The 17,839-nt window shown below is 42.8% G+C and overlaps 1 protein-coding gene across 2 annotated transcripts in view; it reads right to left on the bottom strand.

Annotated features, from left to right (window-relative positions):
- Pbx3 (PBX homeobox 3) overlaps window positions 1–17,839 on the bottom strand; it is a 192,788-nt gene that overhangs the window by 10,517 nt on the left and 164,432 nt on the right. The window lies entirely within an intron of this gene.

The raw sequence follows: 17,839 nt of genomic DNA, 5'->3' as shown, positions 1-17,839 counted from the left end.
AATATCTAGAAATGTTAACCTATTTCTCAAATTAAAATATGCACATCACACACATTCTGATATCACAGACTGGCGTCCGGTGGCAATCAGCTAGTAACTTCACACAGCACAACCCAGAGCAGTGTAATTAATATAAAAATTGACACCAAAATTCAGAAACGGTTTTCATCTTTTAGAAATGGATACAATTACTTGCAGAAGACCCCTGGTTACTCAGTGAGAAGCACAAAAGTTACAGGGCACGTGACCTCTCCTGCAACAGTGCTCACAGCAGAGCCAGGCTACAGAACGGGCCACTAAGGACAGCCTGTTCTACTGCTGAACTGTGATGGTCTGTACATTGGTCCCTTAGTGGAAACAGGCAGGAAATTGGTAAGGGGAAATGGAATACACTGTCCTGTTCTTCTCTTCTGAGTCTCACATCAATGATTCACAGCTCTGGCTATGAGAGGGGCAAAGGACCAAGTAAGAATTTTAAGATTAATTAAAAATGAGAATAAAAACCAAGCGCTCTTCTAACACTCAGTGTGCCTGGCCCCAGATAGAGCATCTGGAAGTCGGAGAAGCGAGAAGGGTACACTGTGGGGTTGCTGAATTTCTCTGGAAACTTTTTCTAGGCCAAGTGACAGGAAAAGCCTCCAGTCTCTTCTATATGCTCTAACCATCCATGTCTCCTGCCTACATCCTGCAGGTCACCACTTCAACAACGCTGTTTTGGGGTGGAACAGTGTTTTTGGCTCAGTGGAGCCATGTGCAAGGCCTTGGGTTCAATCCCTAGCATTAACACAAAACAACAGTGATTTTACTGCTGGAAAGCTTCCCAGCTTCCCAATAAGGCTTCCCCTTATCCTCTCACTTTCAACTCAAATAGTCAGTCAGATGCAGGCATGGCCATATGAAGGCCAAGTGGTTAGGGCTCACAGTGTGCTCCCACATTTGTGTTGTTCCAGGCTGAGTGACTTGGGATAATTTGAGTCTCCTCTCATATAAAATGAGTGTGATAGTAACCCGCCTTCCTCATAGATGTGTTGGTGTTCTAGGTGCATGCATTATCGGGTCACTATTAGCTATTACTGTTATCCATGTTTTATCAATGAAAGAACAAGACAGCAAGACCATTCACAAGTTGCCCAAACCATAGAGCCAGATTTTCTGCTTTTCTGAGAACGTTTACTGAGCATGTTATCATGAGTATTGTCCTAGGTACTGTGGGGAGATAAAAAAGTAACTACATGGCATAAGTCTAACTTTGTGGCCATGAAAGCAATAGCAGCCCCTCAACACAGTTGGCAAACCCTCCAGAAGCTCGCATCAACACAAACAGCTACAGTGAAAGCTATGGCCTCCTCTCCCCAGACCTTAGAGAGTATTCACTTCTCCAACTCCTTGCCCCTCATCTCTCTTTTGGTGGTGACAGAGGCAGAGAAAAGCATTGTAGGGAAGAGGCAGGGAGTATCCAGTTTCTGAAGAGGCAGGATCTGAGGGGAAGACGAAGGAGTAAGCAGCGTTTTGAGTGAGGGAGGAAGGCACTGTTGTGGGACAGGTGATCCCTGCCGTTGAGCCAGCTGTGGTGGAGGGAAGGAGGTCGAGCCTGCCAGTGTGCCTTGAAGGCCTCACACTGCTGCAGCCCAGAGTCCACTATGTGGTGGCCACGGCAGGTGGGGCTGGGCCTGTCCAGTGCTCAGGGGCTGTGAGCAATTTCCTGGAATCCTCCCTAAAGTAATTTTGAAAAATCATGTACTAGCTCACACATTTTTTATTCCTTGCACATTTTTAAAGTTGGCACCTACAATTTTTCATTATAAGTCTTAGAGTTATAAACAATGTTATTCAGTATTTCATAAATGTTGACATTTCAAAATAAAACTGCAACACGACTCTTTAAAATGTACCAGCCAAATACAACGGCACCGCAATTCAAACGACCCACTTCAAAACATAGACGCTCGCCTTCTGAGGTTCGGGATTTTATATTCTTTTTGTTTTTAAAAGTATATTTCCATTTTATTTCTCTCCCATATTATCCTAATGCAATATACTTTTATGCTTAGCGTAAGAAATATATGGAAATTTAAACATTTAAACTGTTTTTATTTCCTATAATTATAAAGCTATACATGTTTGATATTTCTTTCTGGATTAAGCTGTCATTACACTTAATCTAAAATTGGTCAAAGCAATATAAATACTTATTTTGACAAATAAAAGTACTTATTTTGAACAATAAATATAAAGTTTATTATACATTCATTTCTTGATCAGAGAGGCAGGGGTTATAAAATTCTGAACAAAGCATAGGCTATTACAATACAGTTCATATTGTCCCTTTCTGAGGACCAGAGAGGGGCTCATACTTTAGGGCAGAAGACTGGGCCAATTATCCCTTCTTTCAGAAAATGAGAGGAGAGATGGGAAAGGGGGGGGGCAAGTGACAGGAAGCGTCCTGCAGCAACCTTAAGGGACAGGTTTGGGGAGCAGAATATACACTCCTACAAAAGATCCATCGCTGAGAGTTTAAACCTTTTGCATGGACGTCCTCAGCAGCATCACCAGCTGCTGCTTGGAGCACCAGGGCTCCTCTGGAAAATGCTGCCTGAAGGGATTGGGCTGACTCTGTCCAGGAGTTGATCCCTCTGTGACCACAGCTAGAAAACCCTAGGACAGGGAATGTATGCCTGGAGAAGGCCTGCTTCTCTGTCAGCACGGGGCTCACTTAAGCAACGACTCCCATGGGATACAAAGAGCATTTGCAGCTAGACCAGGAACAAGTTGGTCAGCTCCAGGAAAAGATATTCAACTAAAGAAACGTGTGTGTGTGTGTGTGTGTGTGTGTGTGTGTGTGTGTGTGTGTGCATGTGCGTGTGTGACTTATTGTTTACCATAACTTTCCCAGAGACTATGTCAACAAAATTATATATGTTCTCTGACCAAAATTATTATAAAAACTTATCTTGAGGAATTAGAGATACTTGTACAAAGATATTTACCACAATCCTGCTTACAACAGTAACAACAAAGGTATATAATGTGGAATGACAACAACAGAAATGTCTATGGAACTGTGTGATGGAAAGCAATCACTGATTACAGATCATATTGAAGAGAAATTCGCATTGACATGGAATTATTCACAACGTGCTGCAAGGAAGGGAAAGTTAATTTTTCCTTTCATACGATATGAGGTTTTTGTGTGTGACGATACCCACGGATAGACATACACATATACACAGACTTGTATGTGTGCACAGGAAGGCAATGTCTCCCTGGCCATCCAAGTGTGGTCATGATTACTGGTGGATTTTGTTGGCATACAGTGCTTAACAGATATGAATTCTGGCGTCCTGCACAAACATGGCAGTGTGTGATGGTCTCATACCCACCATGACAGCCACGTCAGTGGGTGGTCACCAGCCTGCCTGGACTTCATTGTCAACAGAATGTCACTATGCAGGTTTGCAGTTTTGCTTCCAGAACAGTTACTGAGAGCTGAACACAGTAGCACATGACTGTCGTCTCAGCACATGGGACATTGAGGCAGGATTGCCTGTGCCTAGGGGATCAAGACCAGGCCGGGTAACACAGTGATAATAAATGATACCACCGAAAAGTCACCCAATACTTATGATGTTTATGCTGGGCCCCAATGCAACAGGAAGAATCCTGGTGTCACTGTAAAAATTACACTTTCCGGTACAAAATGATAATCCAAGCCTTTGAAATTTTCACTTTAGAAAATTAACTCCTAACTCCTTATCTAGGAAAGGTTTCAAGTAGCAGAATTCTAAATACAAAATTAAATCACTTTGTAAATCTCAAGTCATCAAAACTTCCCGATAGCTTTGTATTTAAGAAAAATTCCATGTTAAAAAAGGCTGGGGTTGGGGATTTAGCTCAGTGGTAGAGCGCTTGCCTAGCAAGCGCAAGACCCTGGGTTCGGTCCCCAGCTCTGAGAAAAAAAAAAAAAAGTCCAACCCATCTACAATGTCTATACAGGCACCAACAGGCAACTCATCAGCTGGTTTTAATTGTATCTCACATTTCCATTTCGATCACATTTACTTATCATGTTAATAACAGCATTAGGGAGAGGAGAAAGCCATCACTTTGAGACTTAAGCTGCCCAAGTGCAGGGCACTAGCTCTTCCTCCATGGCAGACCGCTTCTGGAAGAAGAGACAGCTAACATGGAAGCATCACTATCGAAATTAGCAAACTGAAAATTTATGAAGCACGGCTCTTGACAAACTCGCCACTGTGTCTCCTCGTGTTTACCTGTGACGCATGCTTTATGTAGTGTGCCTAATTAAGCAAACCTTATGGAATGCTGAACGGGAGGCTGTGTAAAATGGGACATGGCAAGTGTACGTGCATGGCTAATGTCTCACCTCTATCAAACAGTCTCCCTAATCGATACGTTCTTCTCTCCGTGCTAAGGCTCGGTTTAACCGAAGATAGGAGCCAGGTCTGTTGAACTTTTAAAGCAAATGCTGGTTGACACTAAACCTCATTTCATGCACTCCTCTGCCCCCCAAGGCAGGCATCTGGTAGCTTCTGAAGAGCAAAAAGCCTAGACCACTATGTGGTATGTCTCTCTGGAGGCTCTAACGGACAGGCAGATAAATGGTCCTGAGAACTAACCAGAGCCACCAGCTCTGCAAGTTCCTGCCTACCTGACTGCACAGCAGTCATGACAGTTAGGGCTCACCTGTCCTGGGCTACTTTAGAGGTTATGACATCCACTCACAGTGCCACTGTAAAAATTAAACTTTCCAGTGCAAAATGACAATCCAAGCCTTTAAAAATTTCACTTTAGAAAATAAACTCCAAATGTATAACAACAGGCTTGAAAACCAACTTTTGAAACACAGTTACTTCTAATGGAAGAACCAAAACACTTGAGATTCTGCTTCCACGTTATTTGAAGTAATTTAAAGGCAGTCAACGTAAAATACTTGTCAGGAACAGTATTTTTGTTTGTCTGTTTTGGTGGATGCTGTGAAAGGTTCTATTGCCAAAATGTGCTGACACCCTTAGAGTTTGGCTTCCCTCTCTCTCCTCTATGCACGATAGACTGATAACCACACGCGTGACACTCACGAAGAGACTCATCTGCAAGAGTCTATAAAACCACCAGCTTCATGGCCACAGTGCACACAGGATGACACCGCTCATCTTCCTAAAACACGTGCTGAGAGCAGCTTCCACAGATGGTGTGTCCTTTAAGATTACTTGTCTTTCCTTCCCTCAAAAAAATAATTTCTCCTACTTCTAAAAATAAAACTAGGTTAGGTAAACACTCCACGCTTTTCCTCCTGGGCTCCAGAGAAGCTGTGGTCTCACAGCAGGGGCACTGCAGCTACAGAGCAGCTCTCACTAGTATGCTACGAGGCGGAACTGTCGCCAGGTAGCACAGTATCCAGAGTCCAAACCCAAGGGTATTCTAAATAATAACAGGGCAGATTTTACCCTGAGATGTTTCATATAAATCTAATGATGGTGAATAAAAACATAAAATTTTATTCAGTCCTATATAAAAGTCCTAGCCAAGCCTTGTTTATTCCAGCACCACTGCCTAACACACACATACTACTTTCTTTTGAAAAATCCAGGAAAATGTCATTGGCTTCCTTTCCTTCTCATTATTATTATTTCTTACAATGCTGGAGGTCAGCCTAGGGCTTCCCACACACCGTGAGCACCTGGCTCCTGACTGACTTCATTTAAAGGGGGGATATCTAGCCTTAAACATGCGTACACCTGGTCCAAACCACATTATATACATTTAAAGAGTAAAGACTCAGCAAGGCTAGACCTGTGAGAGTTTAAGAAAAGGCATACTCCTTCCTCACCTGGGTCTCAGCGTTTAGTCTGCGAGGACTTGGGAGTTGGCAGTTGGGGTTAGTGCTGATCTGTTGGAGGTCAGAACCTCTAGCTCCTGATTCCTCTCTTGATCAAGTCCAGTGCTTAGCTCCCAGCCCCAAAGCTGGCTGAATGGCTGCTAAAGTAGCACTGACAGGGCACTCATGACACACTCATTGTACTGCAATTTTCACCGTGATCTCAATAAGCACTGAACCTCACAAGGAGACGTTAGCACTCCAAGCTTACAGACAACACGGCTCCATTAAACAGCCTGCTCCAGGTCCCAGCACTACCAAATGATGGGCAGCTTGGTCAGAAATTCTTCTGACCTTGGCTCTACTGACCTGACATGGACCTACAGTTGGAATACAAATTTCTCAGAATTTATGCCATGAAAGGACACTGCTGCTGTTTATGGGCTATGAGCAACTAAGATGACTTTTGGCTAGGAGCTGGTATACCTGGAGGACAATAGTTTAACAAGTTGAATGAGACATAGGAAAAGGACAATTACCACTCTAGAATGTCCCTACTTTGGCCTTCTATTATAACATGACATGGTCCCAGTTAGGAAAATTGTAAGTCCTTTAACCTCGTTCTATCCCGAGGCTCCAAGATCTGCCAGTGCAAATCACAAACTCAGGCCACTAACAGGCTTTGCCAGTGACCCCACATTTTTGGACTCATCTCTGGCCAGACTATTCATCCTACACATCTCATAAGTGTTGGAAAGGTACTGTGTTCCCCAAAGCAACCCCCTTTGCCATCGCTTTGACCTCTTGCATGTAGCCTTACTTGCACCCTCCTTCCGTTGGTCACCACACTTGGACTAGCAAGTGTAAACATTCACAAAGGCCAACTAAGCATTCCAAATATGGCGGTCAGTCCTCCCGACAAGCAAATGAGCTAGGTTTTACTACTCTCCCTATTTTATAAACAAGCAAAGACGCAGAATCTTAGTGACTTTTCAGACATTCAGCTCATAAGTGGTGGTGCACATAAGCAAACCACGCTGGTCTGAGTTCAGAACACAGGCCCATCTACTCACCTTCTCCTTGAGACTCCCATTACTACTTAGAGATTCATCTTTTAATTCCATTTCTTAGAATGAAAACTACACACAGCTCGTGCTGAATACTAAAGGACTGGACACAAGCTTTTACCTAAATTTGTGTGTCTCTGTGTAGGTATGCACATGTGAACGCAGGCAACCATGGAGGCCAAAGACATTAGCTGTCCCAGAGCTGGAGTTACTGGCTGTTGTGAGCTGCAACATGTGGTTGCTAGGAACTGAACCCGGGCCCTCTGTAAGAACAGCTTGTGTTCTTAACCATGAGCCATCTTTCCAGCCCCACAAGACAGATTTTCAAAGAAGCAGTGCTCAGTTTTGTTGGGGTGTAGTCTATTTGTCTTCAGTTTTGGTCATCTCTGCCTTTATTTTTACTATTTCCTCCTTTCTGGAGTTCTTAGTCTAGTATCAGTCTCCCTTAATATTCTGAGCTGGTTCCCTATCATTTAACTCCAGCTATCTTTGTGTATATAAGTACAAAACACACACACACACACACACACACACACACACACACACACACACACACACAGCATACACCAATGCATACATAGTCTATAGGCAAGCTCAAGGTCAGCTTGTACTACCTGAGTCCCTGTCCCTCCCCAAAACCTAAATAAATAAATAAATAAATAAATAAATAAATAAATAAATAAATAGAAAAATAAATAAAGAAATACAGTGTAGTAGAGGAGGTTCATTAGCCCAGAATATATAATATCTAAACTGTTGTACACATACATACAATGCGCGCGCGCACGCCCGTGTGTGTACTGCAACTATTTGGTATAATATTTTATGTTAGCTGCGAATTTATGTTCAAATCTTCTATATTTGTAACACTTCAAAGCTCCAGAACAGCCAGCATCAGTACTAATGCAGAATGTACAAGTGGTCAGAACCATTGCTCACTGTTTGGTTCAGAACTTACAGAAACAGGGTCCTGAAATCCGCATTCTGACGGGTGTCTGGAGCATGCTTATGCATGCTAAGGCCTGAGAAGCACCATTTTGTGCCCATGCTGAAGTGTACATTTGTGTTCATCCGCTTGCCACTCGGTAACAGAAAGATATGGAATTCTCCTACTGTGACTTTTGGATTTTAATTTTTCTTTGAAATTACTGAATTGCTTTTTATTCTGATTGATGTTATCGGGTACGCAGGAATGTAAAGCTGCTATCGCAGGATTACTTTGTATCGCCAGTAAAGCCTTCTTCTGTCTTGAAGTATTTTGAATCTGGCATTGCTTTCTGTTGGCTATGGCTTGCCTGCTATACATGTTTGCAGTTACTACTCGTCTTTCCCGTATCTGTGTATTTAAGATGTCTCTTAAAGAACACGTAATTTCCCTCCTGTCTCCTATCTGATATGTTTTTGCTTACTTAGACTATGATCATTGACGTACTGGGGAATCCTATAATCCCATAAGTACTTCTACTCTGTTTCACTTACTCTGTACCCTCTTCCCCCTCCTTAGATTAGTGTTACTCTTCATCTCCTTGGTATTTATTTGAAAATTACATAGTCTTTAGCACCCTCGAAGTGACTAAAGATTTCACCACTAAAGTTTAACCTTCACTAGCACTTTACTAGCTGGTATTTTCCCAGACGCAAGAGCCTTAGAAGATGGCGCTTCATCACTCACCAGGCACTGTCATCGTATATTTTAATTTTGTGCAGACTATGAACAAGGTAGGGCATTAGTATCCTTATGGAGTAGACTTTGATTCAAACCTACCCAACTACCTTCCGCTTACCATATTCTACAGCGTCCATTCTGTCTGAAATCTTTTACTTCTCTATGAAGAGGTAAACAGAGAGAGAGAGAGAGAGAGAGAGAGAGAGAGAGAGAGAGAGAGAGAGAGAGAGAGAGAGAGAGAGATTTGACTTGTATGAAAAGGCATTTGGCAGGTATGACATTCTCAGCTGACATTTGCTTTAAATCATCCCTGACGAGGCCGACCCTCCCTGTCACGACTTTATTATTCGGCTAAGTTAGTGGACAGGATAAGTGTTGCTTTCACAGCACACTCTCACTTTTACCTCAGTTTTGACTGTTTAGCCTGGATTACTATTTATTTATTCTGTTTGGAAACTAAAGTTTTTCATAAGTTTGGAGTTTGGAATCTGCCATAAGATTTGCAAAGCATTCATTTATTACATTTAAGTTGACATGCACTGCTGGTGCTAGAATTATTTTTCACAAATCTAATCATGCATCTCTTCAGAATACCTCTCCTTATTCTAAGGCATAACACTTAATACTACGTACGATTATATACGATTAATATAATAACTATAACCTTTTGTTTGATATTATGTTATATGATATCTTATACAATTGCTCATATAGTAATTATATGAACTATATTGATATGGGTCATACCACATACACCTATGTATAAATCCATATATATGTTCATGCATGTGTACATACATGTAGCTCTTCTTTCCTGATTAGAATGTGAGCCCCATAAAGGCTGGATCTCTGTGGCATTCATGACATAACACTGCCCCGTGACTCTGAAGTTGCTAGTTGGATGCTATTAGGTTAATTAATAGACACGAGTAAGATATCTAAACCACTCTGTCTCATAAGTGGAGGCCCTCCCCAGTCAGGCTCCATTCTAACTCTCCAATACATCGTCTTAAACCACTTACACAGCTGGATTAGGCATTAAGAATATAGCACTGAATAGGGCAACCAGTTCCAACCAGCATGGAGTTTACATCTGTAAGTGAACACCACAATAGTTCAACCCTTAGAATCATGCTAAGAGCTGTGGAGGAAAAGGGAACTAAGAGAATATGCAAGGAAGGGCATACACTGGCTATCAAGGAAAGCAAGGTCTGAAGGAGCAGAAATTGGTACACCATTCTTCATGGTTCTTGTGAGTAAAGAACACCACAGAGAAACACACACACTTGCTACTTAATACCTTCTGTCTCTGACAACCACTTATAGGTGGTTTTCATGTATTTTCTCAGAGGCACGAATAATTCTATTTCTAGCCCAATTGTACATATAAGCAAAGTGGGCAGAGGTACAAAGACTCACTCAAGGCCACAAACATATTGAACAGGAAAGAACTGGGATTAGAATCCGGCCTGGTCTGAGAGTCAGCAAGCTAAAAACTAGCTGGCTACCTGACGGCCCAGCCTTCTGCTGATGGAGTTTTCTTTGCTTAGAACACCTTCCTTGCTAGTTTCCCTCTGTGGAATCTTATCTATCCATCTCCAGGTTCTACATATCATCTTTCCTACAGGGCCCTCCCTGGTGCTGCTGGCAGGAGGTTGGTAAGCCTCTCCTCACACTGTGTCTGGATAGAGCTGATAGGTGAGTTAGGACAGAAAAGCAGCCAGTAAAAAAGAAAAAGGCAGGCAAGGGCACCTTAGGAGAAGGCTCTGGGAGGGAGCAGCACAGAATCATAGCGAGAGAAGCCAGGGGGTCTGGGCATGCATCCTGCACTGATCTGGGTCTTTGCCCTTGGGCTACACCATCTATTTTCTGATCACTCCTTCCTCTTGCTCTCCACCCTGCTGTGGGCCCTGAGGCTGCCCTCTGCCTGGGGCTTGCCAATTGCTGCAGGCTGGAAGGAGATGAGAGAAAGAGGAAAAGGAGGCCACGGTATCTACTCCCCTGGCACCCTGCCTTTTCTCAGGGCTTGTTACTGGTTTCTCCGTGTAACGTCCTTCTGAGGTTCTGGCAACTCTTCCTGTATCTCTTGGGGCTAAGATACAACAACAGAACCAACTGCCAACATCATCCGTTGTTCCCCTAACACTCTGCCCACAGTTTATAAATAGTCACTTTATTAAAATTGTCTCACATTTTTCTATTTTGAGCATGCCATCTGTTTTCTGCTGGGATCCTGACTTGCAGATTAGCCTACTGCCCTGACAAGTCTCACAGAAGTGAGGCACTAGAAAGGTGAGATACAGTGATGAGAGACAGGATGCAGAGGGACTGGAGGGAATACTCATTTACACAGAAGACAGGGCTGGGTAACTGAGGGAGAGAAAGCTGGAAGGTCCACATTCAGATGGGGACTTCCTTTAGGATAGGAAAAAGCAAAACCACTTAAGTCTAGCCTGGGAATAGATTAGTCCCCCTGTTCTCAGAACTGAGTCTCACAGAAGGAGTGGTAGAGATTCCATCAGAAAAACCCAGTTTAAAATATGCATACTTGACATTCCTGGAGCAGGCCTAAGAGCAGGCTAATCAATGCCCCAAGGTAGGCACCCCTTTCTCAGATCAAGCAGGTGCCCCTGGCCTGCACTAGGTGTTACAGCTTTACACTTGACTCTTTTATTCTTCACACATTGTTTAATGACAGCTTCATCTCCACTAGGATACAAAATAGGAGCTTTTAGAATAGAAGCTCTGTAGCCCTTTAAAACAGCGTGAAAGAACCTCCATGACACAATAGCAGCCATTTTCCTTCAAGCTGCTTCTGGTCTATCTACGGCACACTTACAGCCGAAAACCATTTCTGCTGGTGTCTGCTGCCAAAGCAACTGAAAAGGCCTTTATGGACAGCTGAAACAGATATGGTAATTTGATAGTCATCTTTTTTTCCCCCTGCTCTAATAATTACTTTAACGGGCTTCTTCTTGTTTTTAATAGATTTTTTTAATAAAGAAATCTTACTTACAAATTTTAATTAGCTTACTGAATGTTCACTGCTTTGGAGTACGTAGTTTAATGAGTAAGAGACCTCAGACTACTAACTAGCCTAGCTTCTTCACAGCAGCTGAGGGGAAGGATGCAGCCCTCCTGAGAGCCTAGTCTGTACACACCAGCCAGACTCTTGCCTGGGCCCCTGGGAGACAGGAACCACACTGCCACTGGCAGGGAAGAAAAGTAACAATCCACTTTCTTCCTTTGGATCCAGCATCTCTACCCCAGTTCCGCCACTCATGAAGGCCTGAAATAGTCCTTGTCAAATCATTCTCTGAACCTCAGGCTTCTTATCTGTAAGGAACAGGTCAATGTCGTTTGTGTTGGACTGTTAACAGACAGGTCCTGTGTACCAGTTTTAAAGGCTTTGGAATGTTGGTTAATGGCATGAATGAAGAAATGAATCTAATGTCACTTAACTTCTACTATTTCTGGTTCTCTTCTGCTTTAAGAAAAAAAATCAATTTTTTCATTACAGTACTTTTCAGTAAGGCAGCAGTGAAGTTAACATTTTCATTCTAAAAACACCTAACTGAAAAGATAGACTCAAAATCAGAATCAGGAGAACAATGGAGACTTTGTGTCTTGGTAACTTGAATAATCCATGCAAGTTAGCTGTACTCCAAAAGTAAAGGAATATTAATATCCGCTCCACTAATTAAGAAAATGTGACAACTTAAGTGTGAGTCTCGGTGCATGTGAAATTTCAATAACAGCTTTGAGACTCTTCAGGTTACCGTGTGAAAGGGAACTCCAGCTTCTCAGTTGAACTGAGCCTCAAAACAGGAGACTTGATTCTGGTCCAGCTGAATTCTACACTGAGGACTTGCATTTACAGCATGCTATTGTGTATTAATGTAGGACTGCTACGGCTTTTATCTCCACTCTCCTATCCACTTACATTTTTACATATTAGCTTTGAGAGCTACAGCACAGACGCTTAATATGTTCAAGAAGAAATTCTTACTTTTTTCTCTGACACATCTCTGCTAAATCTTTCCCTATTGTTCTTAACGATAACTCTATAACCCCATGCTCAGGATAAAATGTCATCCACACCCGACGCTCTCTCACCTCCTATGTCAGCAACCCTGTTGGTTGTATGCTCAGTGCATCCAGAACCCAGCCCAGGTCATCACCTCCTCACTGACTCCCTGGCCTGAGCCACGGCCAGCTTCTCCCTGCATTTCTACAGCTGGTGTCAGCTTCTCCTCAGCTCCATGATCTGCATTCAATCAGTCACTGTGGCAATCCTGTCAGAACACAGGTAACACTTGCTCCTGTTTCTCACCTGACAGGGTAAAAGCTGCAGCCAGCCCCACTGCCCAGCAGCCATCTGGATGCGCAGCCTCTTTAGTGGCTTCCTCTACTCCTTTACTCCAGCTGCTTCTACCCCATGCTGTGTCCTCTGCTAGAGAGTTCCTCACCAACTGCACGTACAGTGTCCATCTCTCCAACTCTACCAAGCTCTTTTCTTTCCTTCCCCTAGTAAGCAGAAAATCTCCTAACTCCATGCTCTCCCTCCTTTATTTTTCTCCACAGCACCTATCATTTTCTAACTTGCTATTCCCTTCATTTACCTCCTGTTATATCTTCCCACAAAAGCTTGTGCAATCTCAAGAGCAGGCTTGTTGTCACAGTGCATGTAAACTTGGGTGATGTGAGAAATACTCATTCAGAAGAAAGAGGCACGCATTCTAGGTATGGAGCGTGATGGATTCTCATAACATGAACACATCCAGGACACCCCCATCCCCTGCTCAGAACAGGCATCCTTCCCTGCCTACTCACTACTCCCCCAGAGGCAACTGCGGTCCTCACTTCCAGTACCCAAGGGTAACATGGCCTGTTTCTGAGTCTGTTACTGATGGAATCATGAATCTCTAGCATGATGCAGATACACAGAGCTATAGTGAATTTTCATTGCTGACTCATAGTTCAGCTATGCATTAATAAATCACACTGATGTCCCCATTTCCAGACAGTCCCACTGTCTTGGCTGTATGACTATCACAGCCACAGACATTCCACTATGAATCTTTTCCATACACATTTCTATTAGCTAAGGCTAAGAACCAGTTGAACACTGATAAAGACTCCTATTAAGTAGACCAGGCTGGCCTCAAACTCAGAGGGATCCATCTGCCTCAGCTTCCAGAGTGCCAGGGCTAAGAGTACGCACCTCCATATTTAGCCTTTTTAACTGATGTGTAGGTTTACAGTGAATGGTACTCACGTCAGTCCCTGTAAATTCACAACTCAGATGGAAACATACATTAATTCTGCTAAGGTGCTTTGGCCATTTATTTCTTCCTGATCCCTCATCTTGCTCTTCCTTTTGTCAGTCTCCTTCTTGTACTTGACCACGTCTCCACCCCTGACTTCAAAGAGGACGGACATACACTACGGATGATCTGCAATTTGAATTTTCATTTGATGTGATGTTCCTAGGCCACACTGGAATCAACACACACTAAAGCTCATCCTTCCCTGCTGCTACTATGGGAAGCCACTGTTTAACATCCATCTTTTTAGGAAAATGGACAACAGTGTACTTCAAGCTTTCAGATAGTTTAGTGTTACTAACAATACTCCTCCAATGTCGTAATATACCTTTTAGGTGAGAGGTTTTCCAGGGCATTTCCATACAGATGTGAGACTGTGGGTTGACTGGCCTGGCCATTTCTTACCATGACCTGACCCCTGGCAGGAAACAGGGGTCCCTGCTGCTATACACAGGCTTAGAACCCTTGGCATCATTCAACTTAACTCTTTGCCAGTCTATGAAGGATAAAATGTTACTTCATTCCAGACCGCTAGTGAGAATGGGGATTTCCATCTAACTGAGCACTTGCATATTCTATGGCATCAGTGAGGTCTCCCCCCTTTTCAAACTGATTGACTCTGGCAGGCATGGAGCTCGAGTTGCCTCTTCTTTATTAATTTATAGGAATTCCTTGTGTACTGTGATTGCACGTGTGGGTGGCCATGCCTGGCTCCTACTGATTCTTAATTATTAAAGTATTTGAAGCAATAATAAAATTTCAATTTTATATGTTATTAAAAATTATATTGTTAGGCTAGGTGTGGTAATCCCAACACTCCAGAGGTGGACATAGGAGAATCCCTGTGAGTTTGAGCCAGCCTGGTCTACAAAGCAAGTTCCAGGACAACCAGGGCTACACAGAGGAATTCTTGAAAAACAAACAATAGCAGCAACAACAAACTGTATTGTTCTTCTTATCTGTTTTCAGTATTTTAAGGTAGATTTATATAATCTCTGATGTCTAAGTTTTACAGTATAATTTCTACTGTAGGGCACATTGTTCTTTTCTTAGAACAGATTATCTGTCAGACCTGAAACAAAAATTCTTTGTTAAGGTCTAGAGACACCTTAGTACTCAGTGGTTAAGAGCACTAGTTGTTCTTCAGAGGGTGCAGGTTTGACTCTCATTACACTGTCTGTCTATAATTCTAGTTTTTGGAAAATCTGATGGCCTCTTCTGGCCATGTATGTACATGGTATACAGCCATGCATGCAAGCAAACACCCATATGAAATGAAAATATTTAAATTATTTGCTTTCACTTCTAATGAACTTGAACTAAAAACTCTAAGGATAGGAATCAATGTGTCTACCAGAATAACCATTTCATCCACTTCAGAGATACGGGAAGAGGAACTGGCATAGGAGGTTAATTTTTTAGACAGGAAGTAGGTGAATTCAGAAAGCTGTCACAATTAAATAGATATATATACTGACTGCCGGATGGGACAAGATCAGGAAGCATGTCTTAAAATAGGTGAGTATCTCTGTCTATATTATTTCTGGGTCTTCGCCCTTTTCTCAGAACTTTCAATGATGACTTCAAAATAAACTATAGACAGTAAATGGTGTGGCCAGGTGTGAGGGAGGATGTCCATAAGCCCAACCACCAGGAAGACAGAAGCATGAGGACCACTGTGCCCACAAGTCTGAGTGAGGCCTAGGCAAGATGGGAAGACTTAACTTCAAATAAAGACAGGAAGTGGAAAAGCCAGGTGTGGGCCAGCAAACGGTTCAGTGGGTAAAGGAACTTAGCTGCTGAGGCTGGCGAGCTGAGTTTGGTTTGTGGAACCTATTGGAGAAGAACTGACTCCATGCATGTGCCAGTGCACACTGCACACCCACACCCCTCACACACAGAAACAAATGCGTGGTTTAAAAAAGAGCCAGGTGCGATGATGATGACGACATGCCTGAAATCCCCATGCATGGCGGGAGGCAGTAGCAGGTTCCAGTCTGGCCAGGCCACACTGAGGAACGCTGTTTCAGCGCTCCTCATAGCATAGGAACATGCAAATGAATGCACTAAACAGTGTTTTAAACACTTGCTAAGTGTGTTCCCAGTCCCTTTAGAAGTGAGAGCTCTTGACAGAACAGTCAGAAGAAAACCTTTTATTGCTAATTCCACAAGCATATATTGAATACGTCCTAGAACTACATCTAAATTGCTATCTATATACTAAAGCCATCAAAAAAAAATCTGGATATAGAGCTCTTGAAAAGGATATAATGTATGCTATCCCCAGTGTCAAATATATTGTTAAAAGTTAAAACAAAGAGTGGGAGCAGGAAGCACATGAAAGGACCCACAACATCCAGTCAGGAAAGCAGGCCTGGCTGTCAGCTGGCTCTGCGGTGAGCCATTTAACTAGAGTGTGGGGACGTACGCAGTGCTGTTGGATCTTTGTGCTCAGCTTGGCTGGTTTAATCACCTACGAGTCACACCCTAAGACTGTCTGTGAGGTCATTTCCAGAGAACAAAAAGGAACAGGTCACAATGAGGATCAAAGTTCAATTCACAATCCAACCTACAGCCACACCGTGTCATGAAGGCCTGTATCCTCAAACTGTGATCAAAATAAGCGCTTCTTCCCTCCTGTTGCCCCGTCAGACATTTGGTCAGAACAAGATCACCTCGAACATCCATGCCCCAGAAAGCCCAACTCAAATCCAAACACTTTCGATCTGCTCATTCCTGGAACCTTATGTCCTGCTCATGTCCTGCACATTATACTCAATGTTTCAAGTGGAAGTCAGTGCTACACAGTCTCTACCGAGGCATTTTCTATTAAACATAACTTCGTACCTAGCAATCGAAATCAATTACATCCCATTTGAAACTGGCAAACCTGGAGACCGAAGTTTTCCAGGGGAAGCAGAGAACCAACTCCTGAAAGTTGTCCTCTCATTTCTGCACACAAAATTGCACATGTGTGCCTGCAAAAACACTAAACAAAATATTTTTAAAAGAAACTGGGCAGGAAACAAAGTACACCACAATTTAATAAGAGAAGGAAATTAAGCTTTGAATGAAATCCTAATTACAAATCAAAGTTGCTATGGCAACAATATTAAAACAAAAGTTTAAAAAGCATCCTAGGATCAGGCATGGTGGCCCCAGGCCTATAATCCCAGCAGTATGGAGGCAGAGGCAGGCGGATCCTAGGGAGTTAGCTCTAGGCCAGCCATGGCTATACATTGAGACCATATCTCAAAACAAAGCAAAAACAAATGAACAAACCAACAAACTAAAATCAGTGCAAACTCGGGGTATTATTTCCTCTTAAGTAACCATACGTAAGACGTTAATATAAAACAGCCGTTGGGATCCAAAGGGGATGTTTTTTGTCTTGGGTTCTACAGAAGGAATACATGTAGTATGTGTCACGATCTGGTGGTCTGGATGAGAATGGTCCCTAGAGAGTCCTGCTTGAATGTTTGGTCCCCAGTGGGTGGAAACTGTTCAGGAAGGATTAGGAATCTATCGAGGACTCAACTCTTTTGAGCACTGAACTTTTAGGAGAGTTGGCTTTTCTTTAAGCTCCACACTGTCAGAACTGGTTCCTACATTACCACTGTGCATTTCCAAAGAAGCACTGCTTGCATGGCAAACTATTTTTAAAAAAGTGAAAATTGGAATAAAAATTTAGGTAATTTCAGTTATATGTTTACTGTCATCCTTCAGTCACTACAGCAGGGTGTGCTCCAGAATCCCCAGGGAACAGCAGAATCCAAAGATGCTCAAGTGACATGAACGGAGTGTTTGTATGTCACCTACACATGTCCTCCTGTATACCGACGTCATCTCCATAGTACTTATACCATCTGATACATAATTACTGTAATATTTAGCAAATAATCATAGAGCCATACTGTTGGCACACGTGTACTTCTTTTCAATG

This window comes from Rattus rattus, chromosome 5, assembly GCF_011064425.1.
Source record: "Rattus rattus isolate New Zealand chromosome 5, Rrattus_CSIRO_v1, whole genome shotgun sequence".
NCBI classification, from domain to species: Eukaryota; Metazoa; Chordata; class Mammalia; order Rodentia; family Muridae; genus Rattus; species Rattus rattus.
This window is presented reverse-complemented; position numbering and strand designations above follow the sequence as displayed.